Source organism: Lygodium microphyllum, chromosome 19 (assembly GCF_053477565.2).
Source record: "Lygodium microphyllum isolate KBCC chromosome 19, Lygodium_microphyllum_v1.1.10, whole genome shotgun sequence".
NCBI lineage: Eukaryota > Viridiplantae > Streptophyta > Polypodiopsida > Schizaeales > Lygodiaceae > Lygodium > Lygodium microphyllum.
The window spans coordinates 118145121-118157605 of NC_141153.1; positions in this window are offsets into that span (position 1 = coordinate 118145121).

Below are 12485 nucleotides of genomic sequence, written 5' to 3' on the forward strand. Positions count from 1 at the left end.
GTCTAAGAGCGCTAGGCCATGCGGGTTATTACAAACAATTCATTGCACACTTTGTGACAAAGACAGCCCTCTACATAAGCTTCTGAGGAAAGATACAAAGTTTACATGGACTATTGATTATGATGAAGAATTGAATAGTCTAAAGCAGTGTCTGATTGAAGTATCCATCCTACAACCTCTCGATTGGGTGAAGGAATTCCATGTGTACACTGATGCATTAGTGAAAGGCCTAAGCACGGTCTTATTTTAGAAAAAGGCTCCTCAAAGTTGGCTACGTCTACATACTCCTCTCTTAATCTCCTCTTTTTCTATTTACTCCATAGCCTAAGAGGAAGCTACATTGCTTCCTCAATGAAGGATTCTCATAGTTCTCAACTTCTCCCTGAAACCTATCCTTGCACTCCTTGTATCCATGGAGGTTGCAAGGTAGAGAGGAAACGAAGAAAATAAACTTCATTTTACCATCTCTACCTCTCATTTCATTATGCTCTCCACCTCTCAAAAGAAAAAGGATAAAGAAATGAGAAGAGGGTTTTGAGTGGCAAAAGAGAAGGGGGAAGGATGGATAGATTTGAAGGTAAAAGGGGTAGGGGCGTGGGGGCACTAGGAGACAAGGGAGAGGGGAGGGGGGGAGCGGGCAAGAGGAGAAGGACCAGAAGAGGATGAATGAGAAGTGGGAGGGATGGATAGTGCTACAACCCTATATTGTAGTGTAAGCCTCTTTTGGTAAGACCCTTGGTGGGGGTGACAGGGATCACAAGTTCATAGTGACCTACAAGTGACCATAGACCCCTTGTGAGCCCTCCAAATAACAATAAGGCTAGGGACCTTTGTGATCCCTAGCCAATTGTGGTAGTGGTAGTGCTACTCAACCGTTGTTGCAATGGGTGGCGGTAACCCAAAAATGCCCATATATTGTGATCCACTCCACAATTTATGAGAAAACAAGGTTGACTTCCAACTTGAATAGGGATGAATATTTTCTTCTTCATGTCTCCCTTTCTTTGAAATATCACATTATTTCTTCACAAAGGAATGTTCATGGCAATGAAAGTTCATCCGTTCAATTTTAGGCAATGTAAGTGTCATCTCTCTTTTAGACTAATCAAGCAAGGAACCTTTCAATATAATGTGGACCATTGACTTAGAGATGGCAACTACAATATGCAATGCAACTAAAAATGCTCCTCATCGAAAGAAAATACTTCCATGGTGTGTTTCTCAATCACTAAGAAGCAAGAAATTGAAGGGCTTGTTGGACACAAGTCAAAGACCCTTAGTCAATTGGCTCCGATGTGAGTACAATGGAAATCTATTTTATATTTTGTTTCCAATGTTTGGTACTAGGTCTAGAATAGATGGGATGCAATAACATTTTGATGGTCATCACATTTGGTCCAAACCACATATGACTAGTGTGTTTCTTGAATGTGTTTCTCATAGAAGTCATTGCTGAGGCTTTGTCCAATGTTGTAGAGTCAATGACTCATACTATACAACAAATAAGAAGTACAATGACATGTATTTTCAGGGATATATGAATGGGGATATAGGCAAGGGTTATCTGAAAAGCAAGGAAACAATTAGTATTACATGTCACTAGTGTAAGAATGTGGTGTATTGCTTTGAGACCCTTAGTACGCGCCGTGGGACTCGCATGATCATGGTGACCCATGAGTGACCACAGAGCCCTTGGTAGCCCTCCAAACAACCATAAGGATGTGGACCTTTGTGGACCATAACCAATCGTGGCAATAATGCCACTCCATTGTGATGAGTAGTGTCACCCCAAAATGCCCATATGCTATGCTCAAGTCCACACCTTATGAGAAAATCATGGTTGACTTCCAACTTGGATTGGGATGAATATTTTCTTCTTGATGTCTCCCTTTCTTCAAAATTTCACAATCTTTCTTTACAAAGGAATCTTCATGGTGATGAAAGTTCATGGCCTTCAGTCTTAGGGAATGTAAGCTCCATCTCTCTTTCAAACTTATCAAGCAAGGTAATGCATTAATAAAATTTGAGCCATTGACCTAGAGATCACAACTAGAATATGGAGTGCAACACAAAATTCTCTACGATGAAAGAAAATACTTCCATGGTGGGTTTCTCAAACATGAGGAAACAAGAGGTTAAAGGGCTTGTTGAATAGAAGCCAGATGCCCTTGTTTAGTCAATGGGCTCCCATGTGAGTACAATGGAGACCTATTTTTTATTTTTTTGTGAATGTTTGGTACCTCGGGGGGTTCACTATATATATATCCTCGATATAACGTGCGTTCATGGTGTATTTATAAATATCCTAATTTGTAATTTTTTCTTGAATAAAACACAACCCTTTTCTATTCAATCTATAAGTAACCCCTTTATATGACACCCTTCTATATGTAAAAAATGTATAAAAATAGTATTTTAAAAACCCCTTATTTTCAACTCACGTTATATATACATATATTCATGAGTGCCCCCCGTTCCCCCCCGAGTATTGTACTGGGTCTACGATGGATGGGATGTAATAGCATCAAGATGGTCACCTTTGGTCCATACCACATATGACTAGTATATTTCTTCAATGCATTTCTCATAGAAGTCATTGTTGAGGCTTCCTTCAATGTTATAGAGTGTACTGCTGACATTATACAATAGATAATAAGTACAATGATATGTATTTTCATGGGGCTTTAGAGGCATGGGTTATTTGGCAAGTGAGGAGAAAATTAGTATTATATGTCACTAGTGTAAGAATGTGGTGTATTGAATTGAGACTAATAACTACAAATCATATTACATACTACCCAATGATCTTTGGATGGAGTGTTTGATGTTAAATTTGGATACTCATCAACACAGTGTCCAACCTGGTACTTCAATGATTTCCATAGAGATTGTTAGAAGCCTAGTCAAAGTCATGTTGAACATCGGGATGGACTTCTCTAAGAGGTCTCTAACACCCAGCAATCCACGAAAAGAAAAAAGGAAGCTAAGGATCATAATGCTCATAGATGGCTTGGTTCTCTAAAAACTGGTGTTGTTAGATAGATCCTCAAGGCCCATAACCCCAACCCAACAAGGAAAGCATCTACAACATAAAATTGCACTTTCTATACCTTGGAATATCTTATCTTTACCTACAATGGTATCTGGCTATCTCCATCATCTTGAACTCACATAAGTTTTAGTGTTTTATGAGTATATTATTTTAATTAATGTGTCGTATATAAATAAAAATGACTCTTTTAGTCAAAGTTTAAAGGAAGGTCTCTAACCTCTCACTATCATGGCACCCACCTAAGCTCTCTCTCTCTCTCTCTCTCTCTCTCTCCATCCATATATCACTTTATAACACAAATACCTCACACTAGCTTATACTTAGGAATCCTTCTATCAAAGGAGACTTAAGACGTAGATTCTATCCCATAACATACTTCATGACATCTTGATTTATTAAGGTGAGCACATAGTAGGTAAGACGAAGATGTGAAAGCATCCAACCTCCCTCTTTTCCTAACACAAAAATTCACATGTGGTGGAGCCTATTGAGGCCACGATCGTGTGACCTTTCAAATGATGAGCATTGAAGTGAGATATGTGAATTGCAACTATCATGTAGTACGTAGCAGCTCCTTGTCTATACTAATCTTCCTTTCCACTGGTGAGATTCTTGGGGGCGGCGCACTTTGGGGTTATATGAAGAAAAAATATTGTTCATGGGGTACCGCAGTATGCATGGAGTCAGTATTTCTCTTGTTTGGCCATGCATGCATTGCATGACCGGATTGATGAGTTACATAGAAGAGATGTTGATTGAGAAGCTTTTCAGAAAGCTTTGAGAGAAGGGTTGTTTTTGGAAGATGTCGGATTGGTAACTAAAAAGACATTTACAAATTGAATTGGTAAGCCCAATAAAGGGTTGGCTGTTATAGCTTTGCTTCATGAATTCGAAAGTTGGTATGTGTAGTTGGATACTTTTGAATAGCAATCATTGGAGAGTCAAAAAATTGATTTGTTTCTGAAGGCTACAGATCCTGTCTTATAGGAGAAGCTAAATGATCACTTAGAAGATGCCTCTTCTGAAACATGGTTGAAAACAGATTGGGCTAGTGTAACTGAGGCAGTGCATATGTTGGTAAAGAGAGAGCGGAGGAAATTAAGATGGGATACATGTACCACACCTACTAGTGCTCAGAAGGGGGCTGAAATTGTAGCTAAGGCGCCTGTAGCTATGACAGAACAACTGGCTATACCTATTGTCCGACTCTTAAAGGTGATACTATGGATGAATTAATCAAAGCAATGGATGATTTGAGGCTAAATTTAACAAAATTCTACGCAAAGGTTGAAAAGTTGGATGTTAAGGTAGAAGAGAAGGCTCGGGAAATAGCCCAACTATTGTACAAAGAAGGATACAAGAGGAGATGCGTTCGGTGTGACAGTTTAAAGCATGAAAAGCAAGACTGTATAGCCTACCATGAAGCAAAACTAAAAAGGTTAGTCTTTTGAAAAGATGGTAAAATACATGCAATAAAAATTGGTCTTCCAATAGAGCCAAATTTTGGAAATGGTGGCATGCAAAAGAAGTTGGTAGATATGGCTACAAGGACATCATTTGTTGCCATAAATGCAGCCACATATGGGTTGAGAATTGAAAGGACAGATGAAGCTCGCAAAGAAGTCATGGCTGAAGCAAAATGTCGCATTGGAATGTAAGCATTAGATTGAATGGAATATGCCGAAACATCAAAGTCTGAATTGGCTGATACGAGTCATAATATACTAGGGAGAATAGGATGGAGTGCACCAGTGGATTCATTTTCAGACTATGCTTATTTGGTTGAGGTTCATAATCAAAAAGCTCTTTTGGAAGAAAAGAGAAGAAGAGATGAGGACAATGTTGGCCCTTCCTCTTCAAGCCCATTTAAACACATAACAGGAAGTAAAATGAAGCAATAGAAAGAGGCTGAAAAAGCCATACCTGAGCATGTTATGGAGGATGCATCTCAAGAGAAGAAACAAGAAGGAAAGAAAAGGGGCAAATAGCCCAATTACAGGTTACAATCAGATCTTGAGACTGCCACAAACCTTAAAAGGATCTTGGAAGATCGCATACTTGGTAGTAGAGTGGAGTTCACACTTGGCGAAGTTCTTGGAATCACAAAGTGTGATTTTCATGATGCAATCATTGATACGCTCAAATGAAGAAGAAATTTTGATGATGAATTTTTGCAAACATTGATGCATGTTGACAAAGACATAGAGAAACAACTTCAGAGGGAATATGATGATGCATGTAGTACTAATTTGAAGCATAGAGAGAAGGCTATGTATAATGGGGATGTCCATCAACAAGTACATGAAGAAGAAGATGTTCATTTTATTCCAAGTATTCATTATTCACGAACACATTGGGATACCATTGTTAAAGTGGGAGAAAGAGAGACACCTTGCATAGCTCTCTTGGATCATGGTTCCGAAATCAATGTTATGGCATGTGGTTTGCATGAGAATGGAGGTTGGTTGATTGATGTAGATCCAAGATGGCGCATGTGGGCATCAAACAATTCATTGGATGATCTTTATATGGCTTCTCCGAATGTATCTGTGACTATTGGAGATGTTAGGGATGCATATAACTTTTTTGTGTAGGATTCATATAGTTATCCCGTGATTTTAGGGCAACCCTCAACATATAGACTTGGCAGTTTTAAGAATATCTTAGCCATGTGTAGGGCTAAAAAGAAATATGTAGGATGGGTTGAAAAAGAATTAAATACATATGGTTTGATGGCTACAAATGAAGGTATTTGAGGGTTGGTTTTGATGTTGATACAATGGCTGAAATTTCTGCAGCGATTAATGTTGAAAATAGGACAAAAAAAGAGGTTATTTATATTGACACTTTAGAGATGTATGAAGCCATTTAAGAGTTTACTGAGCATGAACATGAGAATATGGAGGAACAAGAGGTAGAAGATGAAGACATTGACATGGGAGATGATACTTCTTATGATACTAAAGATCCATAAGACTTTGGCACATGCCAGAGGATGTGCAAGTTAGGAGGGGGTGGATGTCATGCTGCTACACGGTCATAGTGTGGAGAAATCTAGAATGCATTGTCATTCAACTTTCTGATTGACCTAGGGAGACAATGCCATTTTAGTCATTAATATTAGTGTTTGTAGTGTGGATGGTTCAAAAAATACTAGATTTTTTAACAAGTTTAGCCAAATTGTGATATTTTAGATATCATCTCTTGTAAAAATCCAAAAACTATAGGAAACTTCTAGAATAGGATGACATGTAAAAGAAATCAAGTAGCTTTCAACCATTTTGCGAGGTTCTTATGTAATAAGAAAGATTGGTGAAATCGCGTGACATGCGATCGCAATTTTCGGGTAATAAACAACACTCTGAACTAGGAGATGAAGGAGTGATTTGGTAGAATTTTGGCTAGGTGTCTTGGTATTTTACCTCCCTTTTGGAGCCAATGGAAGCATTAGATTAGCGGTCTGAGGAACATAGATGAATATATTGTTGTATGCATGTTTTTACCTACAAGAGATTTATGTTCTCATAATGCAAAAATAAATTGATAGGATTCATCTCTGTGAGTATTCTTCTACATCTTCTATTACTTTGAGTCCCTTGTCTTCAGCCTACTCCTCTCCCTAAATCTCCCTTTACCCGGATGTCTCTTACCCTCGTGGTAGACATTTGACCCCAAATCCTCTGATAGCGCGAGACAAGAGAAGAGAAGAGAAGAAGAAGAGAGGAGAAGATGGAGAGCTTCTTCACCATGGTCCCTCATACTCATACACTAACTCCCTCGCTCCCTCTCTCAAGCACAAGCTCAAAAAGCAAGAACAAGAAGAAGAAGAAGAGGAAGAGAGCTAGAAAGGCCACACACAAGAATGAGCTTCTTCATTCACTTTTTGCCTTGGATAGAAAATCCTAATCCACTTTGGGCACCCATCCCTTTTTTCATGTCTGGCCATTTTAGCCTAGGTACTCTTTTCCTATTTCCTTCCTATTAACATTGTGCATTCACACATCTACATCTACAAATTGCACATGAGGAAGCCTGGTGCTCTCTTATAAAAATCTACGGTGTATCTTTCACTACAACAAAAAGGCCTCATATACGCACATTTAGACGCAATTTTTGAATACAGAGAAAAACTTACGAGCACGTCTATCCGCCTGTCTATTTGTGCGTCTATCATTCCGCGTCTATAATCGCATGTATCAACGAATTTACATGCACAAATAGACGCGTAATAGACACACATATACATGCGCATATAGATACGCTTTTAGATGCGCTTTTACAAGCACTGATAGACGCAAACGAAAAACAAAAAATATCCTTTTTTAAAAAAAGATATTTAATTTCCTTTTTTAATTTGAATTATGCAGCACGTGTAGTCTGTATTATAGATGCGTGAATAAACACGAATTACCTGCAATTTAGACGCGCTGATAGACATGCAAAACAGAACTGGTAAAAGACAAAAATTTTTCCCACATGCTCTCTGGTTTTTTTTCCCCCTCTCATACATCAGATTGTGTATTTGGGAAAAAGACAATGTATATTATGGGCAGGAGAATTGAAAGTAAAAGTCCATGTATTCATTATATATCAAAGCATTTACAAGGGAAGTTTTGAGTGCTTGCGACCTAAAGCGTGGCCGCAAGCAGTAGGCTCAAAGAGATATCATACATATACAAGAAAAGAAGGCCTCATGAGGAGGTATGGTGCTCCTCTACGAATCTGAAGAGGAAACATCCTCGCTAGTACCACCATGGCTACTAGCGTCACTATCCCCCTCCTCGCTGTGTTCCACATCCGGGTTCGCCTACACACACAAAAGATCAGGGTTGCTTACATAGACAAGGTGGACAAAAAGTTATAATTAGTTATACTTTTAATAGGAAAGTAAGAAAAACATACCTCCTCTGGCTGTCGAATCCTCATGGCCCGGTTGTATTGGTCCTCAGTGATGAGACCCTCCTCATAAAAGTGAAGCCATGTCGCTGCGCGGTTATGGCCTCGATGGTAACCTACCTCTCTAGGGGTAGGTGTCCTACCAACGATGGTAGTCTGCAAAACATTTAGAGATATACAAACAATTAGACGTCACAATATATTAGACTAAAATATATAAAGAATTTAAAGAAATATAAATTTAAAAAAACTAGAAATCAAAATATACTTACAAATTCTGCCTCCCACGACTCTCTGCTGCCCGATCCATAATGCGACGATCCCATTGTTTCCATTTGGATCCGTCGCGCCTCTACGTACTGGCGACTCTTCACTTTCTCAGCTGCTTTCTTCTTGGCTTTCTTCCACTCTATGCAGTGGCACATAGGTGGTTGGCTGTAGGCTCCACGTCCCTCCTCCAGCCTCCGTAGTGAGTCCCTCGCCTGTGTCATGAGGTGGGATCTTTTGTTGTGAAGCATATCCCTCACTTTTGTATGTCCCCAATCATCCGAGAATTGCTGACCCTCAGGATTTGGGTACCTCCTATGGACTGCCCTCAACACCTCCTACCACAAGCCGCTTTTCTGATTTTTGAAGGCAATGAAACAATATTTACACGTCACATGCACGACGCTCCTCATGTACGCCATTACATCCCTTCCCTCATCATCATCAAAGATGCCACCGGCATTTGTAACTCTATAGTAATGGCATACAACCTCCTCTACATGATCTACTGGTGAGGGTGATCACTCGCCACCTCCTAGGCAACCCCCACACAACCCTCGTCCTCCCCCTCGACTCTCCCTCCTCCCTGTCTGTCGACTGCCCTCTGCCTCGCTGGACACACGAGCTTCTGTAGATGCATGTGCTTCTGCAGATGCTTGTGCTTCAGCCAATGCACGTGGAGCACGTGGAGTACCTGTAAATGGAGTACCTGCATATGGAGTACCTTCATATGGAGTACCTGCATGTGGAGTACCTGCATGTGGAGTCTGGGAAGTAGTGCCAGGCAAAGATGCCAGAGGCGTCCCAGACATGACACTGAACACCTCGTCCGCTGTGGGAGAGTGGCCAAGGTGTCTGGTCATCTCTCCCATGAAGTCTTCCCTACTAGGAAAACCTCCAAAAAATGCATTGACCCCCTGCCAAAGGAGGCCAATGTATCATTTATGTGATCCACATCTGGGTCATTGCTAGATGAACCAAGATACGACATCTGCAAAAAAAACACAGGAAAAAGACAAATTTATTTGCATACGAAAAATCATATATTACCTACATTTTCAAAGAGCTTTCTTTAGACATTGAGTAGAACACTTAAGTGCTAAAGCTTCTCTTAAACTAGTGCAAGCTACTAGTATCCTAAGGGAGCAAATATAGGAGGATATTGTGCAGTAGAAGCAACTCATGGATGAGGGGTGGAGGTGACTATCCATAGACTAGAGGGCACATTGAGGCCTATATGCCTAGGTGAGGGCTCTAATTCACGAGATCCACATGTAGAACACACAAGTTTCAATGTCACTTTATGTAAAGAATGTAATGTTTGTATAAATGTGTATAAAAGTATACCATTTCCTAATTTGTCACTTTTAGATCTAACTAGACTTCTATTTAGGAGTTAATCAATACCACGCAACAAGATTCTGCTCTAGGTGATGTCACACAATAGGACCTTGCTCAAAAGTATTTATTATTGATTGTAGCCTTATAAACTTGAATATAGGAAAATTTATAAAAGACTATGACTAGGGTGTCCTAAATTGTAGCATAACTTTCCTATTGCATACAAAAACACTACATTGCAGTTTTTAAGCCTTTGATATAACATTGCAGTTCATCTTCTGTCCAGCGCGTCTATTTGCACATCTAACGTGCAGCACAGACGCGCTGCCAGACGCGCATCCCAGGTCAATTCGCGTCTACAATCGCGTGTAGACTGCAGGTCAACCTTCTATGCAGCGCATGTATCATTGCGTGTACATTGCAGAGCACACATGCCAGCACACACACTCTGAGAGGAGACATTTTTACGCGTTTATGTCCACGTCTACACTGAGATGTAGACGCGCTAGCAGACGCGCTTGGTCGACCGATTTTAGGCCGATGACAGCCATTGACGATTTAGATAATGCAATACATAATGGAATCATAAATCCTAAATACACAGACTGAGCAGAGAGAGGAAGAGAGAAACAAAGAGAGAGAGAGAGAGAGAGACTCACCTTGGGTGTTTGGTGTGGCGGGTGGTGGCGCTTCTCCTTCTCCTTCTTCCTCTCCATGGTAAGTTACCCTCCCTTGATGTTTGTTTGCTTGCTTACTGCTTCTTCTTGTTCTCCTCTTTCTTGTTCTCTCTTTCTTCCTCTCCTTAGCTTTCCTTTTTCCCTTCTTGTGTGTTTGAAATGAAAGAAGAGGTGAGTCATGAGGAGGTGAGGCATGAAGAGACTAGGTGAGGCATGAAGAGACTGCATGTCGGCTAAACTCAAGCTTCAGAACCGTAAAAAACGCAGGAAAGGAAAGGCGCAGTTTGAAAAGAAATGATTTAAGTATGGTTTGATTTTTGATGTATGCGTCTATTTTCACGTGTATATGTGCGTCTATTGTTCATATAGACGCGAATATAGACGCAAAAATAGACGCATAGGTAGACGCAGATTTAGACACGCATTTGGGATTTATCATAATTTTTTGTTTTTAAGATAAGTTTTGATAGTGAATTCTTCTTAAGTTTTAATAAGTTAAGATAAGTTTTAAGATGATGATTCTTGTGTATTTAAAATTAAGATCTTATATAAACATATGAATGACAAATATTTTGATATTGTCATGAATTAGTTTTGATCATGTCGACGTCGTCATCACCTAGTGCGGTGCAAGCTGGTGAGTCAATGAGCACATTCTCAAGTGAGGATGAAACATTGCGTCTTCATAATCGAGATGCATGGCTACGACGAAAAATTAAATGCATGTGTGATCGTTGTCGAGGGTGTATTTTTTTAGCACGTCAAATTGCAATGTCACACCTCAGCTTGTATGGAGAATGGGACCGAGAAAAATCACCGGTATTCATTGTTTTTTTTACCACTAAGATTGCTAGTCTATGTTACGGGAATTATATATCAACGTACATGAAACTCCCTTTTTTGGTTGACCAGGATGCGGTGCCACATCCTCAGATGCTCCCTCCCGGGCGTCGAGAGGCTGCAAAACGTTGACGCGAGGAGGCAGAGTCTTCGAGAAGAGTAGAGACTGAGGACCATGATAGTAGCCCTCATGAAATGCCCCATCAAGTCGTAGAGGATGAGATTTTGGACAGCATGGTACACCATCTAGTTTCACAACCGGTTCAAGGAGAAGGTCAGTCTACGAAGCCAAATGATCCACTATATGTAGCATCATCTACTCCGTTGTATGAAGGTTATACGTACTCCATTCTTCGTGCGTCCCTCGAGATGCTTAACTTGCAAACAATTTATGGATGGAGTAATGTCAGTTTGGATGCATTATTGAAGTAGGTATCAATTGAGTTTGGCTTATATATGAATCATAATATTAATTGTTAATTTTATTTTGAAATCAGAAAGAAATATATGTTGGTGGTTTTTAACTCACTTTTAAAATATATGTAGGTTATTATCACAAATGCTTCCAAAAGGAAACAAATTGCCAACTAGGAGAGAGCAAGCAAGACATTACTTGACATCTCTGGGAGGCCTCGATTATGTCAAGATCCATGCATGTGTCAATGATTGTGTCTTATTTCGTGGGATTCATGAGTTCGCACGAGAGTGTCCTGTTTGTGGCGAATCAAGATACGAAGTGGAGATGAAGTCAATGGATGTGTCTCGTAAGGTTTTGCGATATTTTTCAATTTTTCCACGTATAAAACTTATGTTCAAGTGTAAGTCTATTGGAAAGCTCATGTCATGGCATGCTAGTCATCGTTCAAGTGATGGAAAATGGAGGATCCCTGCAGACACACCCGCATGGCAACATATAGATAATTTGTGGCCCATTTTCAAAGAAGAGCCAAGAAATTTGAGATTTGGTTTAGGTATGGATGGAATCAATCCTTTTGGCATCAAAAGCATATCATACAGTGTATGGCCAGTGGTATTGGTGAACTATAATATTCCTCCATCCATGGCAATTAAAAAGGGACATGTGATGTTGTCCCTTCTGATTCCTGGAAAGCACAAGGTAAAAAACATGGACATTTACTTAGAGCCTTTGATTGAAGAGTTAGAAATGTTATGGGAAGATATTGAGGTGCAAGATATAAGTGCATCTGCATCCTCTAGAGATTTCACATTGAAGGCCATATTGTTGTGGACCATGCACGACTTTCCAGGATACGGAGAGTGTTCAGGTACATGTATATAAATCTATATTTGAAATTCAACACTTGAATCAATTGCATTTTATTAATTCACTTATTTTTTCAGGTTTAACCATATCAGGATATCATGCATGTCCTATTTGCGGTCCCTCTCTA